At 39.5% G+C, this 19,388-nt stretch overlaps 1 pseudogene across 1 annotated transcript in view; it reads left to right on the top strand.

Annotated features, from left to right (window-relative positions):
• Window positions 1-7,734: 7,734 nt before the first annotated feature.
• LOC148726351 (uncharacterized) overlaps window positions 7,735-19,388 on the top strand; it is a 98,695-nt pseudogene continuing 87,041 nt past the window's right edge. The window contains exons 1-5 of the transcript XR_015989387.1: window positions 7,735-7,916; window positions 10,837-10,923; window positions 13,405-14,041; window positions 14,524-14,613; window positions 17,683-17,778. The product of XR_015989387.1 is annotated as an uncharacterized LOC148726351 (transcript). The remainder of the gene's footprint in view (window positions 7,917-10,836; window positions 10,924-13,404; window positions 14,042-14,523; window positions 14,614-17,682; window positions 17,779-19,388) is intronic.

Below are 19,388 nucleotides of genomic sequence, written 5' to 3' on the forward strand. Positions count from 1 at the left end.
CTGTCAGACTAAAACTACCGACCAAACAATTGTCACAAACAAGAATATTCGTTTGAAGAAACTGTGCAGTCACGTCGTCACAATAGGCTGGGAGACAGAGACGCAGACCACCGTTTTTTTGTAATGAGGCTTTAAATGAGAACTGAAAAGAAGATGAACTACGTTTGATCTCATTGTAAGTATATTCTACTGGTGCTATCACTGAAACAGAATCGGGTCGCTTAATACAATATGAGTGCTTAGCTAATAGGAGTAAGCACTCATATCTCCTTATTTTAAAATGTAAGATTTAAGGTTTGGATTCCTTTTTTTGTCCTTCGCAATCTTTAAGGCAAATTCAAGTTTGCGAGTCGATAATAATTGACAAGTTGTAACTGCCACGGATTTGAGCGTAAATTTCGGGTAAACTGAAAACTATTTTTCTCTGATTTTGTTCATAGGGTGGCCTACGAAAACACTTTGAAATATGAAATACGAATCTCAGTTTAAGCTATGTTTCTTTGCACAATCATAGCGATAACTTCTTTGGTATATCAGACATATTTTGAAAAATTTCTGCACATCATAACAATCAAATGAAATATCAATTAAAATCAAGTCACACCCGCCAAATGATAAGTGTTTTGCTCGTTAGCACTCGATTTTAAAAGGATTGCGAAGTATACGATATTCTTAAAATTACTTCGAATTATCCTCGATGCCTTCTAGTTGCGGTCTTTTCTATAACCATCTTTGTTCAAAGGACCGACAGGCGTTAAGAGCTGAAAGTAGGATGGAGAGGGCACTCACTGGCTGCGTCGTAGAAAACTAGGCCCGTTACTTGTAAAATACAAATCATAGCGTCAGTTGTGCGCGCAGGAGTGGGAAAATTTTCATTTGGAAATTAATACACGCGTTTCTTATTTTAAGCAACCTAGCTCGTAATTGAATTTCGCATGATTACGTTGCGTGGCACAACATTCATGAAGTTTATGAGCAGTTCCTTTCAGTTTATCAAGTCTTGAAAAATCGATAAAAAGGTTAGTCCACTTGGCTTACCTAGTGTAGTGTGCTTTCGTGAATATATTATTTTCTGGTGATTTAATGGGAACTTTTGGGTTATAAACACATCAGACGGGTCCTTTGAATGAATTAGCTCACTATAAAATCACAGGATACATTATCAAATTTAAAATGTCTGCTCTTCAGCTAATATTAATAATGACACCCTCTAAATGGATAATAAGAAACATTTTGGATTAACGTGACCATGCATATTTTGTTGATTGGCTGTACAAGAAGTTCGCCGAAACCGCAGCATGTTTTTATATTTCCATACTCCTCCAACCTATTCTATTTCGTTAATTGAAATCATTATATCATTGGGAATAACTTGGAATTTTGCGCTGAGCCGAGATTAAAAGTTGCATATTTACGGTCATAGCGGCAAAGGCAAAGTAATAGTCAAACTGGAAAATAATTTTTTAGCTTAAAACGGTTGAACAGAAAATTTTATGTGACTTGTTCTCACAAAGGATCGGTCTAAATATGTGAAGCCAAGTAAATTCCTCAGACGAGAGTGTTGTGAAAAGACATGTAGTTCAATTTTTGCCATTTTTGATGATTGGCGCTGTTAAAAACGACCTTTGAAGTGGTGAAGCGATTTTTCGCTTGGAAAAATGTTATTTTACAATATTTCGAAAAAAGCAATGTGGTCTCAATAGTTTGATTCAATACCTTACGAGATCTATTGTTATTATAGATGGTTATGATCTCACCAAAATGATTGAGAACATTCGCCAACTCTACGAAATTCGCGAGGGTACGATAAACCTCCTTCCTTGGTGTGGCCACTCAAACTTTTCTTTTGGAGACTTCTACACCAGACTTAAAGTCGTCTACAAAGAGAGAGCGAGAGGAACAGCTACGGACCGAGTTGTCAAAATGTCTGAGATCTTCAACCCGCAAGGGGAATGTGAAGAACCAAGAGTTGTTTTAATCGAGGGAAAGCCTGGCATGGGAAGGACAACTAACTGCAAGAAAATGTTTTTCGACTGGGCCTCTCAAAAACGCGCAACCGGAAATTACTTCGCAAAAATTCCTCATAGTGCTTTTGATTAAATGTCGTGAAGTCCAGTCTGACCTTTGGGAAGCCATTAATGATGAACTACTACCTCGAGATGTCGGTGACGACCAAATAAAGAGATTCTTCGACTTCATTCGTCACAGTCAATCTGAAGTTCTCCTTGTACTCGATGGATCGGATGAAGTTTCTGAGAAGAAGCTACCAATTTTTTCAGAAATTGTTGAAGGCCGAGTGCTACAAAAATGTCGCGTGGTTGTTACGGCACGGCACGAGGCTGGAGTCAAAGTTCGAAAATACTGCGACACGCATCTTCAAAACTTTACGAAAGCCAATTGAAACACCTTGGCTCGATAGCTTTGAAAGGTTTACTTGAAGAGAACTTGGACTTTGACGAAAAAGAGCTTGGAAAAAAAAAAAGGAAAGCGATTTACCTGGATTTGGATTTCTGTCAGTTCAGCCCTGAGGCAGTAAACTAAGACCGACTAGACCTTATGGCTTTCTTCACAAGACTTTCCAAGAATTCTTCGCAGCATTCTATCTCAGTTGTCAGCTTATCAAGAAAGAAATTAACACGGACAGCATAGCTGTTGACAGACGATATCGCCACGAGCTAAAAGAAGTGCTTCTGTTTACATTTGGCATTCTGGCAGCGCAGTCCCAGGAAACAGCAGAGAACCTTGTGAAAAGTATGGCAGCACAGTCAAACCAGGAGGGTGGGGCTTAGGAAGCCGCAGATACTATCTTTGATAAATTAGACTACATTTATGAATGCAAAAATGACAACAACCTTGAGCGTTTGAAAGAAAATTCATTTCGGAAATTGCCGCATTGACCTTGAAATTACTTTTGTGATTCTGGTGCTGCTGCTCTGACTGTTGTAGGAGTGTAATCCATCTCTGACCGAGTTGGACGGGCTTCTTCCAGAAAATTTGTACTCAGCCCAAGGACCAATTTTAAAAAGCGATAACGTAATGAATAATTAGCGACTCACGACTCGTACCCTGAGCAGAGTAAATGTACAGTAGCTTCTACTTATCGATATCAGTAATAATGTAAGACTTATGTAGCATATGTTTACTAGGATTATTCTCTTTTCTTGGGGAGGTATTTGAATAATAAATGTATTTCTTAAGACTTTCAACTGCTGTAAATAAAGGTGTTATCAGCAGAATTTAAATTTTTCTTTACTTATAGTTTTTTGTTTTGAAAATTTTTCTGAAAATCCGTTTGATTACGATGCTCCCCAGTCGACTGTTTCCTTACTACTGCATGTCACCTTTTTTGCTTGAGATCTGTTTCCTTACTGCATGTCACCTTTTTTTCTTGAGATCTGTTTCCTTACTGCATGTCACCTTTTTTGCTTGAGATCTGTTTCCTTACTGCATGTCACCTTTTTTGCTTGAGATCAAGAGCTGTTGGAAACTGACCCATGGTCTGATATAATTTGGATGCTTTACAAATTGGGTTTTTACTCATTTTAGGAATGCTGAATGAAAGAGTGAATTGTCTTGCTAACTGAAAAATGAAGAAAGGGAAAAAACGAGAAAAAAGACATTGACCGCAGCTACAGATTACCCAGGTGTTCAAACTTTCCCAACCCCTCCCCTCCCCTCTAATATTATCAGCTGTTTCTTTTATCGCAGAATTTTGAGATAGGAGCGAGTAGGAGAGGAAGAGCAAGAAAACTGCGGAAAGGGGGAGTTAAAACCTGGGTCTGTATAACAGGTTCACAGCCTTAAAACGATGTAAAACGAATGAAAAAAGCTTGCAATGACAAAAGAGAATGGAGAAGAGAGCGAAAAACCGAAATAAAGTTATGCATATCATAATTAGTGAGAAAACATCTGTGCATAATAAGAGAAAGATCGTATAATCGATCAAAAATGGTTGCTGGGGAAATCCGACCCTAAAAATTACCCCTTCTTGGCATGTTCCTTTAGGGAGTCACTCCCCCTTTCCCATCATGCATCGGGAGAGGAGGTCAATTTTAGAAGGGGGGATTCAAATAATGTCTCCCTAACTCCCTCCCCCCTCCCTCATGCACCCTTGTAGGAGGTGACGTTAACACCGAAGGTGCAACGTTTACATCGAGGGTGCACATTCTCCTTTTGAAGTTCCCTTTCTTCCCATCCCCTCACACACAGACACACGCCCAACCCTTGACATACACGAGTGGAATTCAAGTTTACCGAAATGGGTATCTATTTTATCGCCCCGCACATGACTCTACTTGTTTAAATTTGTGAAGGGGTATAACAAGATGATTTGGCTTTATTCACTGAATTAAAATTGCAAATTGGCCACCGTAAAGAGTTTCGTAAGAAGACCTTTCAAACGCTAGCCCTTTGTCTATTGGCTCTGACGAAGGGATGGCGTTCGCCTGGCCAACTTATATTATCAATTCAGTTGACAAAACCAAATAATGCTTTCGCTTTTATTATCAGGCTTCGTTTTCTTTTCCTTTCTCTTTTATTGTTCTTATGTATTACATACATAAGCACACTATCGTCTAGTCCCTACCCCCCCGCCTGCTGCGTCCTCAGCTCCGCTGTAGCTACCTAATTAGGGACCTTAAGAAACCACGACGGCGACGGCAAAGAGGATGTGGAAAAACAAGAGATCTAATTGGCAGAACAATAGCTTAGCACGTGCGTTTTGAAACTTTGCACTTTTCTTAGCCATCCTATGCAAAACAACAACGTGAAATCGCCAAAATTTGCGTCGTCTGGAAACCGAAACCGTGACGGCTAATTTATACGTAATGCTGAAGTTGAGCTGTGGCGCTGTATGAGACAGTACAGTAAGGTCCTGCAGTCATTTTTGAAATTCTAATTAAGAGAAGAAATTCATTCTTTAATCGAAGTCTTCCTTGGCGTCGCCGTCGTGGTTTCTTAAGGTCCCTATTATTACCTTGAACATACATTTTCACCCATAGACACAACATGAGATGAAAGCGGAAACGAAAGACAAACATTGTGTTGTTAGAGGGAAGATGTTTGAATGAGAAGTTACAATCAGACTACTCGGTGTAATTTTGTCGAACGTTTCTTTACTGAAAATTTCAAATAAATATCATGTCAACTGAAAAGATACTCTCTTTAAAAGTCTCTCTCGTGGTCAAGAGTCCAACATTAAACAGAGCCCTCTTACAAATAAATTCATTCATCAAGCGGAAATATTCCTACGCCTTTTTTTATACCACAACATGTTACCCTCCAAACCCTCTGCATAAAAATAAACGCCCCTCAGGACATGACTCTCTTTTTCATCACATCACTGTTTCATAACAATATCCCCCCTCTCATTGATAGTCAAATTGCTGTCACCTTTCTATAGTCCTACCTTTACACTGTGTCATAACAATATCCCCCCTCTCATTGATAGTCAAATTGCTGTCACCTTTCTATAGTCCTACCTTTACACTGTGTCATAACAATATCCCCCCTCTCATTGATAGTCAAATTGCTGTCACCTTTCTATAGTCCTACCTTTACACTGTGTCATAACAATATCCCCCCTCTCATTGATAGTCAAATTGCTGTCACCTTTCTATAGTCCTACCTTTACACTGTGTCATAACAATATCCCCCCTCTCATTGATAGTCAAATTGCTGTCACCTTTCTATAGTCCTACCTTTACACTGTGTCGGCGACGACTGATTTCCGCAATCCGCCTTATCATCTCGTGATCACATTATCTGGTGTTCAACGCCCACAATTTTTGTTGGAATTTCTCCTTCGTAACTCATTACAATATCAAGCCGACAAATAACGAGAATAAAGAAAAATATCAATTGATCCAATACCAAATTCTCCAAAATAGTATCATAAGAATTGTATCGAAGACAGTAAGGAGAACTGCTATTGGGATCTCGGGAGTGAAAGGGTTAACTTTCCTTGAGAAGATTCTACAGGATTCATTACCTGCATCGTTTACGAAAATCACTCGAGGAATGTAATTCCACAACAGGAGCGAAGATCAACAGCCCTTACTCATAATTTTTCCATCACTTATCTAAACGTAGCATACCCAAATCTCAAAGTTAAGATGATGTCATATCTCGGGTTGATTCAATGTTTGCTGCGTGCTTTTACAGAACGATTTCGGCACATATGGCCTTACGCTGAAATTATTGCAAACGAAGTGTAGCCAAAGGACGCTTCAACTTAAAATCTCAAATTAGGCATTGTGTTTGTCTCAAGCCTCATCACGGACGCGTGGTAGACCTTGCACCCTCAAATTAAAATGTTTTAAACGGTGTCTGGGCTCTTCTAGCGTTTCCTTTCCCTTTTTGGTCGTCAAACGCCTACATATCTTACAGAATTCGTGCATAACACACTTTTTTAAAGTATAGCTCAAGATAAGGAGCACAAAGAACGAGGAATATTTCACTAAGGCGTTCGCGTGAAATCATTTTAATAGCTAATATCTCTACAATGACATTCTCCGGAGTGAGAAAGTCTTAAGAAGAAAATTATCTGCTTCTCCTTTAATTTAGTTTCTGTTGTCTCAAATTGATCCAGCAAATGTGTTTAGTCTTTTGATGTGATCCAGCAACGGAAAGGCAGATCAGTCTTTGAGTTTCTGTGCTTTTTGTGTCTGAAACTTTGACATTTAAATAAATGTCAATGTCAAACTTTCCTCTGTGAGGCGAAAGGTGAAAACTGAATACTGAAACATATATTCCCCAATCGAGCCAGAAGCACGCGAGGAGTGTGGAGGGACGCGATCACGTAAGGCCTGCGGGATGAGATTTCTCAGGCTCTCTTTATTTTGACTTTTGATTCAAACCTACAGAATTACGAACCGAATAATTGTACTGGAAGAATGAAGAATCGGGTTAATTTTAGGGATCTGCCAAAAGATTATAATTAAAAAAAAATAGCTGTATTTCTGTTGGAAAATCCATTGCTGGACAAGGGAATTCGATGTTAAATTGCACTCGAAAACCGATGTCGCACGAATCGTGAAGGGATAAGTGAAATATCGGTTTTCAAGTGTAATACAACGGCAAATTCACGAGTCAGGTAAAGAATTTGCCTTGAATTGCAGAACTTAATAAAAGAAGGAAAATCTATGAAACTACAGGAACATTGTTTGTTTTTATCGTGAGCGCGAAACAAGAGATGCGAAACAATTTCACTTTGCCTTGTGTTCAACATGCAATTCTACGATAAATACCTCGCTTCGATAACCAATCAGAATGCGAGAATTTAACTCAGTTATGCGGTTCTACCTGTAATGATCTTCGCGATCTCAACGTCGTGTAACGCAGACAACAAAGTTTCGGAGGAACTGGCTTTATCGCTTGATAGTCTTCCTCTGGAAGCGCCTTTAATGTGAACTGGGGCTCACGGGTCACTTTATTTGCAAAACTAACTCACGGAATGTAACGTTACAACGAGATCAAAGGTAACAAAAGAAAATTCAGTGAGGATTTTACCTCGCGTGACTTTATCATTTTTCTGACTGAAGCAGAGAAGTTACTACTTTCAATTTTTCTGTTCTATCTTCGTGTTTTGGGGGCTGATCAGTGCACGTGATCTCGCTGTTAAACTACGGACCCTTACTTGTATGGACATAATCAAGTCACATCTCTCGCTCAAAATAACTCTTGTAGAAAGGTTGTCAGTTCAAGGTACAAAGAATAACAGTTTCCTTCAGATTTTGGTCGCGAAGTAATTATTCTTCCACAACGTCAGCCATCGTCAAATTAGCTTTCAATGTGTAAATTTGAAATTAACTTACTTTCTATCTTTTCAGAAAGTCATTCCTTCCACGACGTTACAATTGAAACATGGATCTACTTTAAATACTAAGGAAGTAGAAAAGACTCAAGCGGCTTGATAGGTAAGTCTGGGCGTATCAGATAACGGTGAATTACTTACTAAAAGAAATAACACTGTTAACGGCGTAAAATCGTACAATAAACATAATACGAACTGAAAGAAATTACGCCGTTAGTCTTGGGGAGTTGAATCGCGTTATTGCACTTTTTTTTTCTCTATGGTGAATTGGTGTCGAATGAAAGTAGAATAGTTGGCTCATCAAATTCATATGCGGTTCCCTGTGATTATCATTCCAGGGGAGATAAATCCAGAATCTCCGCTTGATTGTTTTTGCATGCCAGCCGTAAATTCAGCCTACAAGTTCAAAAATATCCACAACAGCTTCTGCGAGAGTAACAAAATCTTGACCTAAAATATTGAATTATGTTTTTCCGTCCTAAATTGCAGATATTTATATACTTCCATGTAATGTGTTCTATTGAATGAATGGCGTCCCCCCCCCCGCCCCCCTTTTAACTTATTCTGTTATACTTGGCTGTGCGGAACGAAGGAAATTAGAACGAACACTACTCGATCGTGTATTTCATCAGCGAACAGACGCGCGTGCAGCGTGAAGTTCGTGACAAACGGTTGTGCATAAAACGGGAGAGGCGTGATGCACGCGGCTCTCACGGGGTCTCTTTAGCGGTTAAACTTTTTCATCACTATTATTGCTGTCTTAGTGGCTAAGGTATAAGTGCCAACAGACAAATTTACATTGAGCTATTTTTCCGGCAACTAAACCAGCAATTGCAGCTTCAAGTTACCAGAATTATTACTCTACTTTAGATTTCTGTCTTTCAATCTCGTGATCTGATAGTCCGGCAATGATTGGCTGGTTACGCTCAGGCTCTTTAAAGCAAACATCCTCGATTAGTTCACTTTTTCGTCCTTGTCTGGAAGCACAACCAGTTACGCAAACAGGAAAAGATTCTTCAGGTCCATGAGTTAATTAATACAGTACAGTTAACTGACGGAAAGTAACTTTACAACGAGATCACAGGTAGGGGAAACAATATCACGCCTAACTAGAGGCAGCTACCTCGACCTAAAAACAAATTTCACGTAAGTTCACCTTAAATTCGTTGTTTTTTTTTTTTTTTTCATCATTTCACAGAGAAATTTCTAGTTTTCACTATAAACTGAGACCATTACTCGCAAAAGTGAGTTAAATGAGATCTAAAACAACTGTGACGGCATCAGGTTTGTCTGTAACTTGATGATGTGAGGAGCATCAAGGTCATCACCTTTCAACTCTTACGTTTCCTCTTCCTGTGTTGAGACTGAATTCATTCCACGTTCTTTCGCTTTTAAACCATTGTAGCCTATACAGACGGCGAACTGGCCTCTTTTAGAGACAACATGGTTTCAAAAAACACTAGACGGCAAATTCACAAACTCGAGTGGTCGCAAAACAGTCATCCAAGCGCTCAGTGATTATTTCGACCCAGTGGAGATATCAGAGCTCGCTGGCCACTCCAATCCGGAATCCATATCCAGCTACAGCCATAATCCTCTGGAAATAGCGGCGAATGTCGAATAAGTTGGCCGGTTTCAACCCATGCCAAGCACGACAACTACCAACAGCTATTCAAGTCATGCTTTACGGGAGATTGTTCTCAATAGCTCAGCCACGCCAAGCAACACAGCAACTACTAGTGACCTTGACAGCAATGCCAGTCGTTCTAGTTACCTGATGGCAGGAGCAGTTGGCGGGATGTTTACTGGAGTAACTTTTAATAAGTGTCCAGTAAATATTTCCATAAACTTTCAGTCTAGCATTGATACCAACGAGCGACTCCCGGCATGGAAAGAAAAACAGTTAAAATTGTGACTTTTAACTTTTTTTTAATTGTTTTTCGTCAGAATTTACCGAGAAATTCCAGTCTTAATCATTATATTTTGAATACACTTGTTTTTATAACTGTAAAGCACTTACCAGTTTTTTGTCGAGCTTGCTTTGATACCGGAACGCTTGAAATTTTCATTTCGCTTGAGGATTTGACCATTCAGTTGTTGATTGTCGGCGCCACATTTTGCCAAGTTGAGTGGTAGCAGGCAAATCTCTGTCTTAAATAACTCCATAATTTGAACTTTCAGTTTTTTTGCTGCATATTGTAAAATGTGAGGCACTGCTTTCTCCACGAGTTTGAAATAAAAGTGTGGTTTTCATTCTAAAAATATCTTGTTCACTCATGATTCGCTAGATATTGACACCTGACTTTGAAAGGGTTTCCATCGTTTGCGCACTGGCGTGGCGCACAAAAATACAAAACATCTGGTTTCGCCCAGTGATTTGATGGCTTTAGCTATGCCATTCAAGAAAAATTCACGAGGTACAATTAAAATTGTCGACGGTTCAAACTTCAGTGACTTACCTTGCTTTCCGTTCCCTTAACAATGACAGTTCTGACAGTTGTCTTTAAAATGGCTTTCTTAAGGGCGCGCGTACGGGATAAAAACAAACAATAATATTGCCGTTTTAATTTCTTGTTTTCTTATTTCTATTCAGTTATGCGATTCAAGAAAAATTCACTGCCCGACTCGTGAATTCCACATTAAATTTCACTTGAAAAACCGATATCGGTTTTTCAAGTGAAATTTAACGTGGAATTCACTCGTCAGGCAGTGAATTTTTCTATATACTTCAATGACTCACGACTGAATGAGGCTAGTGTCCGGTCACAATTAATTCGTTGTTTGTTTCATCTCAAGCAGGAGAATTTTGGTAGTTTAAAATAATACATTTCTACAAAGTAAATGAAAGGATAGTGAAAGTTTTCGAGCATAGGTAAAGCTGATTGTTTCGCTATGTATATAAATACAGGTACGCAGAATAGTTTGACCAACATTCAAGTGATAACACTAGTGCTGCAATTAGATATTTAACAACAAGATAGCTTTCGTGAGGTTGATGCTGACTTGATTTTCGTTCTTTTCAGGGATTCGTCCATTCTGTAAAGTTACAGTTTACGGCATGCAGAGGTTAATGACACCTTCAGGTTTAGAGGGAACCTTAAACGTTTAAGGTCGGCTGTAATTTGTTTAACTTTTTTTAAGTACATACATTTTTGCAAACTTTACATCCTTCAGTTAAAGACAGTGAACATTTTTTTCCTAAATCGCCAGCATGCAGCCTGCATTGAAAGGTACAGTTTGTTTTGCTAGGGCATATTTTAGAGTTTCCTCACTTCAATCAACAACCTTTTTTAGTCTTCGATGTTTTTTACAAGTCTTTTTGCTAGGCGGGAAGAAAATTTTGAAACCCCTATGTTAAATCACAACAGAACAGTTTTATGGGCCCTTGAAGTTACCGGGACCTTCGAGAATGGGCCCGTGCAGAAAACTAATACCATAGAACGTCCATTAACCCCCCTCAAATAAGCCACCCCGCTATAATAAGTCCTCCCTCTCTTTAGAGAGAGAAACAAATTAAGCCCCCCTTTCTATTAAGGTAACTTAAAAATGTTTCCAAGGCAACTCGGGAAAATGTTTCTTATAAGTATCTGTCACGATCTGACACTGTCAATTGGAGAGGCAAAAAAGCGCATGCACACTTTTGAATAAACAACAGTACTGGCAAGTACTACTCCTGGCTTTTTAGCTCAATTGGTAGAGCGCTGCACTGGTATCGCACAGGTCAGTGGCTCGAATTCCGTACAGGCCTGAATTTTTTCAGGTCTGATCTTTACTATTGCGTAAATAGTGCTGCGAGGATCGTGCATAAGTAAGTACTGGTAATGTAAATACACACGGGTAAATTGACGATAGCAACGATCTTGGAAAAAAAAAAACACTCAAAGATCTCACGGAAAGTACTGCTGATTTCCGATTAATCCTCGAGGATTCACCTCCGTTAAATTTTGTGTGAGTCTGCTTGTTTGTTTTCTGTAATGGCGTGTGTAAATCGTGTCGGTTTCCACCGAAAAACTGAAGTCAATTGAGAAGCTTTTTCTAGCCAGACACAAGGGGATTGAATGCGACTTTCACCCATCGAATTCGTTCGCTTTCTGTTGTGAAATTCACTGTAGAAATATCTAACCCTAACCCTCACCCAAATTCAAGGGACTTGTTAAGGAATAAACAAAAGTGTATTTACAGAAGATCTCAAAACTTTCCTTAAAGTTCCACAAACGAACAAATTGTTCGGAAGAATTCATATATCATATGAATGAGAGTCACATTGATTAATTTAATTGTTAATGGCAATTACTTCTCATTTTAACTTTCTCAGTTACTTTTTGGGAGGGATTCTTAAGCACCAAGTGTTTTTTCGGCCGCGTTACAATCTTCTTAAAAACAGATTTAGTATCCCAAAATTTATTTCGAAATCAATTTTGGTGGAAAACCAAAGTGATCTGAGAGAAAAGGAAAAGAAAGAATTAGCGTTATTTATTGGCAAAAGGTCGTGACCGAAGTCTTTGCTTAAAAATGCTTTCTAGCCGGTAAAACAAGATATGTTTATGAAAACTTTTAAGAAAGCTTAAGATGTTCTGCAAAGCGACTCACACGAAAAGGATACCTCCCGCTTAGAGCCGGCTGGATAGGATATTACTGCCCTCTGTCTGAACAAATCAGATCGCATGATTTATAGAATACAGCCCGCTTACGAACTGAGGAAAAAATCCAACAAAGTACTGCGATTGTTCATAACTCTAAAATCTACACATTCTAATGTGAACTAAGTGAGTTTAATTTATTCAACGACCTTGTGAAAGACACTAAATGAATCGACCAAAAGCAGAAACACACACACATTGAAAAAATATACTTAGATAATCAATTGACCAGGATCAATTAATAACTTTCTCTCAACTTATTTAATATGAACATTAAATAAATATCTAACATTCTGAGATGAGGCATTTGAATTCATTGCTCATTCATCATCGGGTGATTGAGAATCAGAAAATTATCTCAAAGTGATAGTCGATAGAATCCAAAACATTTGGGCAACACCAAACAATTTGATGAGTGAAGGCTGATAGTTTCGAAAGAAACTCTTTAGGGCTGCGTCGGAGGGGGTAACGAAATAATTTGGATTTATCAACAAAGTTGAAATGGCAAATTGGCCACCGTAACGATTACAAAAGCTGACGTTTCGTTGCCATGTTCCCACCAATAACGTTGCTCTATTTTCTGCCTTTTAAAGCACACACAACCCACAATTCCTCTATTCGCTCCGACGAAGGGCTAACGCTCGAAACGTCAGCTTTTGTAATCGTTACAGTGGCCAATTTACCATTTCAACTTTGTTGATATATCCAAATTAATTTGATGAGTGATTTGATAGAGCGCGCAATAAAAGTGTCAGCGGTTATTAGCCTGTCCTGCTTATGTACACAAATTAAAAACCCGCTAGCTACGCTTTAGTCAGTGAAATGAGTAAGAGTAATATTCCATGAGCATAAGGTCAAAACCTCTCCACTTTGCGTCACACACCCTAGCTGTCTAAAAAAGTTTCACTCTGAAAAGTCTAACACTTTGGGTGATTTGATCTTCTACGACAGCACATGCCGTCCGCTGCTGCACCAACATTTCCTTCTTCTAAGGAGACAACCAACTATGCTCGCCTGTATCGCCTTTTAGTGGATGTTGGATCCCACGCCTTGAGAGACACTTTTGATGCCATACACCCTCCAGTAGGACTTCATACAGTTTTGGGGCGTCACCCAGAAGATGTAACACTACAGTCTCTGAAGAAGAAGAGAATCCTGAATCCTACACAATGGGGGAAGCTGTATGCAACTGTTCCATCATCTGTTTCATCAGTAGACTTTGACATCACGTTACTGATAGTGCTACTGAGGAATATCTGTGGCTTGCTCCCTCCCAGCACTGGATGGGACAGTCTTCCCCCAGCTGCAGATGTGAGTAGGGAGGCCAACATAGCCAGGCTGAAATACTACCGTAATACTGTGTACGGCCACGCCAGACAAGCCTCTGTGGATGATGCGACATTCAACAGCTACTGGCAGGATATCAGCAATGCCATATTAGGACTGGTAGGAGCAGGTTATGGAGCTGCTATAAGTAAGCTTAAGAATGAGTGCATAGATCCTGATACAGAAGAACATTACAGACAGCTGCTAAAGCAGTGGAAGCAAGATGAAGACAATATCAAAGAAACGATCAGAGATATTGAAGGTACACGTTATGCTCACCAATGATTCAACCAAAAAAAATGATAGGCGAAGTAAGTATGCTGCATGAACATTGGAGCAAAACACTGCTTTGGCCCACAGTCTTGTGTTGTGTTATATAAATTCCCAATGCGAAGGAGACTATACACGTACACCCTTTAGACACTTTAGTCTAGATGTGCCAGAGGTAAAGAGTGAGAACACTGAATTGATAGGAGGAGACTGTCAGGAAATACAGCAAGAGTAAACAACAATAAAATGGCTCTCTTTTCAGGAATAAGATTGATCTATTTATAGGTAGTCACCTATCGCAGCAGAATTTGAGACAAAGTCTGGCAGCTATTAGATCAGGGCTAGCATTGAATGAAGACTTTCCTTGTTTGGTGTTATTCATCCCTTAAGTATAAATGCAATTTGTTTCAGAGCTTCTAGAATCTGCTAATGATACAGAACTGTCTAAAATAAAATGTCAATTTTGATCTGCAGACAATGTAGATCAGATGAAAAGTAAAATAGGAGACCTTGGTTACAAACTGGAGACATTGATGGCTCGACAAGAAGAAACAAAGGAACAAGGTTATTTCTCAATGGATGAAAATTGTTTATTGGTAAGGATTAGATCTTATAGGCACCTAGCAATTTCATCTGTCCATTCTCCTCTTTCTTCCCCCTTCCTCCATGTACGACAATGTTGGGTGTTCTGAATCAAACAATTTTAAAAGATCTTGACCTGGGTATCGAGTTCACATTTTACGCGGGGTGGGTGGGGGGTATCGTGATTTTGGAAATTTAATGTAACTTGCGTATCGTGCAAAAATAGACCATAAAGGTACGAGACATTTACGCAAGGATTGTAGTATCATTAAAGAGCTGCTAAAACTAGCCCATTTCGGACGCAAAGTTAAGACAAATATTTACCGTACAACAAGTAAAGTTGTGATAAAAAACGTTATTAGCATATCGCGTACTCTGTTTTGTCCCACCCCGCTTGCTGAAAAGAGACTTGTTCTGCCATAAAACGACAAGTGTTAATGCAACCCTTCATTGATGTCCGGTACATGTATGTTCCGTTTGATACTCTAAACCAGCGTGAAATACACTGATTTTCCTTTTTCTGTTCTTTTACTGTTTTTCAATTCAATAAGGATCTTTCACTTAGAACAGCAGATACATTTTTACTGTGTCTAAGATATATAGACCGAAAACCTATTAAACTTGATGAATGCTACGATCTGCAGACGAAATCACAAATTTGATCTTAGGCAGATGAGAAGTGTGGTTGGAAAATGTATCCATCGCTATCTACCAAACGCTGTGTTTAATGTGTTCAGAGAAGTTGAGCTATTGTCTAATTTTACGTGGTAGAAACTGCCTTCAACATCTGACTTCGTGAACTCCTTGGCTCCTTGCAGGCGTGTGGCTTTGTATTGTATTGTATTGTAATCTTTATTTAGACATGATCAATTCATCAGCCTATAAAAATACATATCACATACGCTAAGATATTTAAAATTAAAACTACATACTATAACACTAAAGCTGTTTTCCGTGAATGCCGTGCGTTAGACTTAAAAAATGTCATTGATCTTACGTTTAAATAACCCCAGAGACTCTGTGTTCCTTATATCGCGTGGTAAACTGTTACATAATGTGGCGCCATTGTAGCTAAAGCTTTTTCTGTAATAATTAGTGCGCGGTAGTGGAACATTAAGCTTATTTTCAGAGTCCCTCAGGTCATAAGCAGAGTCACGCCACGTAAACTTTGAATATAGATACCTTGGAGCTAGCCCGTGCAGACATCTAAACATCATGGTGGCTTTATGGATTTCCTGCTGGCGTGCAAGATTTTTCCACCCTAAAAACTCGAGTAGCTCAGTTGCATCAGCATCATAGTTAGAGAATGTCAACACACGGGCTGCTCTATTCTGCAATTTCTGCAGTTTGTCTCGTAGCGTTTTCCCACAGCTACCCCAAACAATGTCACAGTAATCAAAGTGAGGTTTTACTAAAGCTTGGTAGATGAGATGTAAGGTTGATGCTGGGATGAGGTGCCTAATTCGCTTTAGGGCCCCGATACCAGAGGCGATCTTTTTCGTTAGTTTTTCGATGTGACTATGCCAATCGAGTTTATCGTCTATTATTACACCAAGCGATTTTGTAGCTGAAACCTGGCTCACTTGAGTATTGTTCATTCTAATTGTTGGTGAAGCTGTGAGAGTATTCAGTCTCTGCCTCGACCCTATTAGCATGAATTCGGTTTTAGTCATGTTCAACGTGAGTTTGTTCGCTTGTAGCCAGTTGAAGACGTTTTCTAGGTCTTCATTTAGACAAAACTGAACGTTCTCAAGATTGCTTCCCGCATATGTGAGGTGCGTGTCATCGGCATACATTCTCGGTTTACAATTTGATAAGCAATTTGGAAGATCGTTGATATATAATAAGAACAATAATGGACCGAGAATGGTCCCTTGAGGGACGCCGCAAGTCAACGAGTAGCTACTGGATAGCGACCCGTTGACAGAGCATTTTTGTGTTCGGTTTTCCAAATATGACTGAAACCATCTGAAAGATTTTCCATGTATACCATAATAGTTTAGTTTCGATAGAAGGATCTGATGATCAACAGTGTCAAAAGCTTTTTTCAAATCTAGAAAAATGACTCCATTGATTTTCTCGTTATCAATATTATATGCCCAAGAATCTGTCGCTTCCAACAAAGCTGTTACAGTTGAATGATTAGCACGAAACCCTGATTGGTTTTGACATAAAATATCGTGCTCTTCCAAATAGGCATATAACTGTTCATAAACTATCCTTTCAAACACCTTCGCCATTATTGGAATCACCGATATTGGGTGGTAATTGTTAGCATCACCGCGGTCACCTTGTTTATAAAGAGGGGTAATCCTTGCATATTTCCAGTCGTCTGGGAACGTCCCTTGGCTAATAGATTGATTGAAAATATCACATATCGGCACACAAATGAGATCAGCACATTCCCTGATAAGCCTAGCAGATATTTTGTCAAGGCCTGTTGCCTTTGACTTGTCTAGTTTATTTCAAAGTGAAAATACTTTAGTTGGATTGGTGGGTTGGAGCTTAAACCGTTTATCTGTTGCGGTAAGATATCTTTGATAGCTACCACTATCACAACGTCGTTTATGGTTGGCAGTGGGTAGGGTTCTCTCTGTCGCTGACTTCCCTCAGTTGAGGCACTGCTTTCAGTACGACGACAATTTTTTTCTGTTTTTTGTTATATTGAGCTGAGATTGACAGAGTAATTGCTCCCTTACTTTGACACTGCGAACGCCGAATACTCAACTGTCGCGTAAGATCTCCTAATGAATTTTCCCATAATATTCAAGGTCCAATAGAAGGCTTTTTTCTTTTTCCCCGTTTTGGGTTGGTGTGTCAGGGACATGTGCATAAAAGGAGGTGTCTTCCTTAGATGTTTAAATCATGATCACTGGATCTTAGATGATTCATGAACCAGGCCATTTCTCTCTTTCGCTCGCAGTGCCAATGCGCAAAGATTTTCACCAACTCATTACTTCACTGATACAATCCTTCCCCCCTTGAATTGTGATTCCTTCAGTAGAATACCCTTATTTTCAAAATGACATAAATGTTACCCTCTATCATCAGAACAAAATAGACAGGAGTTGCATGAGATCAGTAGTGAAGTGCGAAACATTGGAGAAAAGTTGGACACCCAGCTGAAAGAGGACGTGAGGAATGAAGGTAAAGGACTCGAGAAGCACTATGACGGAACACTTTTACCAAATTTTTCTAATATTTCCATACCAACATACAAAACATTAATGAAAAGTTGGACTCTCAAATGAAAGAGGACACGAGGAATGGAGGTAAACAACTCAGCAAGATAAAAGTGCGTTATAGTAAAAATTTAAAACTTAAGACTTTTTAAACTTAAGAATCACGCGTTTTTGGTCCGTGTTTTCATTATTCCTCCCATGGAGGTTTATAAGTTCTATATTTTTTCGCCGTAGCGCGGAGGTTTGTCAATTCAAGCATTATCATTATGTGATGTATTCCGCTTGAGAGCGCTGAATGCGCCTTTTTCTGCATTTATTAAGGACATAAGGAGCGAAAATACATGTCACTCATTCGACTTTTCTACCCGCGTGACTCTGCGTTAACGCCTCTCCATGTACTCAAGCAGTGCCACCACTGAAACAGAATAGGGGCGCTTTCTGGAATAGGAGCGCCTAGTAGAAAAAGAGCGCTTATTAGAATAGGGGTGCTTATTAACAAAAACCTGATTCGAGAGGGGCACTCATCAGAAAGGGGGCACTTAGTGAGACGAGGGCACTAAATTGAATCCATACGGTACTCTATTACCTTTTATTTCCAGCGAGAAAACGTTGTCCAGAAAAATATCTCTGTTTTCAAGAACGTAACTAGAGACAATAGAAAAATCATGAGCTGACGTAGTAATAATTGCTAACGAGTAATATTTACTTTAGATGACTTTGACCCCGCGAGAGTTATCGATGACGTTCGTTGGCTCTACAAAACCCGTGAGGGTTGGTTGGCACCGTTTTCCTGGTGTGAGCGATTTCACTTCTCATTTGGTGATATCTACACCAGACTTAAAGTCATCTACAGAAAGAGAACGGGAGGAACAGCTACGGACCAAGTTGTAACGATGTCGGAAATCTTCAACCCGCACGAAGAATGTGAAGAGCCAAGAGTTGTGTTAATCGAAGGAAGGCCTGGTATGGGAAAGACAACTTACTGCAAGAAAGTTGTTTTCGACTGGGCTACAGGAAAACACGCAACTGGAAATTCCTTTAAAAACTTCCTAATGGTGCTTTTGATCAAATGTCGTGACATTCAGTCTGGCCTTTGGGAGGCCATTGAAGATCAACTTCTGCCTCGCGAAGTTGGTGAAGGCCAAAGAGAAAGATTCTTCGACTTCATTCGCCGCAGTCAATCTAATGTTCTCCTGGTACTCGATGGATTGGATGAAGTTTCTGAGAGGAAGCTACCTATGTTTTTAGAAATTATTCAAGGCCGAGTGCTGCCAAAATGTCGCGTTGTTGTTACGGCACGGCACAAAGCTGGAGTTAAAGTTCGAAAATACTGCGACACACTGCTAGAGGTGGAGGGTTTTACTGAAGAAGACGTGGAAACCTTCATCGAAAATTACTTTAGAGCGAACCAAGACTTGGCTGCGCAGCTTATCGAACGACTGTATCATGATAAAACCTTATGTGAAATGTCAAGGAATCCTCTCAACGTTGCGCTTCTTTGCCTGGTCTATGAAGATTTGAACGATGTATTTCCTGATAGCAGAAGTAAGCTGTACATGGACATAGTGGAGTGTG

The sequence above is a fragment of the Stylophora pistillata genome, chromosome 7 (assembly GCF_964205215.1).
Source record: "Stylophora pistillata chromosome 7, jaStyPist1.2, whole genome shotgun sequence".
Taxonomy (NCBI): Eukaryota; Metazoa; Cnidaria; class Anthozoa; order Scleractinia; family Pocilloporidae; genus Stylophora; species Stylophora pistillata.